Source organism: Citrus clementina, unplaced genomic scaffold (genome assembly GCF_000493195.1).
Source record: "Citrus clementina cultivar Clemenules unplaced genomic scaffold, Citrus_clementina_v1.0 scaffold_3, whole genome shotgun sequence".
NCBI lineage: Eukaryota > Viridiplantae > Streptophyta > Magnoliopsida > Sapindales > Rutaceae > Citrus > Citrus x clementina.
In genome coordinates, this window is record NW_006262339.1 from 12,638,776 (window position 1) to 12,640,723 (window position 1,948).

The window sequence follows — 1,948 nt, forward strand, 5'->3', positions numbered from 1 at the left end:
CGGTCACGAAGGGAATTAGGGTCGTACATGTTTGTTGCTATTGTTATCTATTCTCTCTTTGGAACTGTTTCATCAATGTGAGTGCTTGTATCAGTATCACTTTTGGAGATGGCTATTATTAATAATATGATGCTGTGAAAAAATGAGAGAAGCTCAGACCAAGAAAGAAGATTCATTTCTCTCTTATTGAACTTGCACCATGAAGTTTTGGTTATTTTTTCTCTTCTTTAGTGGTCCAAGAACAGGTTGGTATGTTGGTGACGTTTTTTTATTCTAAAGGTGGAGTAATAAAGTTTAAATTAAAATTTTCAGTCTCTGTCTCCCTTAGATTCGATATCGAGTACTGGTTAGCTAAATTAAGCAATTGAAAATCATTAATTCAAGCCACCGAAACAGATCGGTGGTGTTGTTTAAGTAGTGACAAAATAAACAATAGAGATCTTTTAATGTTATAAGTTCTCTTGAGTCTTAAGTTTCCAAAAATAATGTTGTACCACATATTCATTATCATTGATAATAGTGTGTAATACAATTTAATTAATTTTAATTTTTTATTAATTGACCACCAATCATCTGACTAAATTCTATAAGAAAAGGAAATAAAATTTAGATTACGTGAAAATTCTTGTCTCAATTCAATGTAAAAGTATGCAACCATTAACAATAGTAACGAACAAATTAAATGATTTTGTTAATGTTATTATTATTTTTTTAAGAGTTTATTTTTTATTTTTTGAAAAGTTTGAAAGAGTTTATTTTACTAATTCATTTATGGGATATTTTCATTATTTTGTGGATGTGATTTGGCACTAGATTAAATATATGTGTGGTTTTCTAGTTTGCTTGACCAAAAAGTGAGTTCGAATGATGGTTGTCCAATCCTTCACAAAAGCAAACTTTTTTCTTTTTCTTTTTATTTTCTCAATTGCCAGTAAACAGGCAAGAAGTGTCAGGTCTCATGTATCATCAGCTGAGCTCCATCTGAGGTCTTGAGAGAGATTCTTGCACCCATTAAATCATCTTTTCACGAAGCAGGTAGAATCTGAATTCTGAACCAGAATGAATAATCTTGAGCCTCAAGTATTTGGTGTGAGTGCACTTGAGCTAGCCATTCCCCCTCACATGGCATCCCTCTTTATGCAGGCTTTGCATGTGATAGTGATACATCAACTACAGGAATCTTTGCGTGAACATCAAGTTTGAAAAAATTATTAATCACCTGATTATATTTTTATGTGTTCCTAAACATTTTAATTTTTATTTTTATAAGTGCAGTACAATTCTATGTAAAAAAGGAGCAACCAAAAGAATTAAAAATGAAAATAAAAAAGCACTTATTAATCCATAGATAAATGCTTGGTGTAGAGAAAAATGAGAGAAAGACGAGAGAAATAAAAAAGAAAAGCGAAGAGAGAGAATGAGTGGATAGAGAAAGAAAATATAAATTTCTCTCATTTTTTTCTACACCTAATACTACTCTAATCTATATCCTCTCTCAGAGAAATTTTATAATACATCTATTATACCATGTCACTCATACAATAAGTAAATAATGTCATGACATGTGTGCATTTATTTTATAAACTATCATATAAGTGGTGGTTCTATTAAATTTAAATACACTTATTATATATGCATTAATTAATTATATACAACAGATGTATTCTATAATTTCTCCCTCGCGAGGCCTTCGATCTACATGCCACGCCACCTAATGATTTCCACTTAAAGCCACACGGTTTTGAAGACCCTTGCTTTGCAATATAATCCAATTTCATGAAAGTTCTTTCACCTCTTTGCCCATACTACTTCGCTCATTTGCTCGCTGTCCGTGAAGATAATATAAGGCTCTAGCTTTGCTGGCATTTCACTTCTTCTGTCACGGATGGGACCCACACAGCATTCCTCTTTCCGACCATGCGTGATAATTAAGAAAACAAAAGGTTAA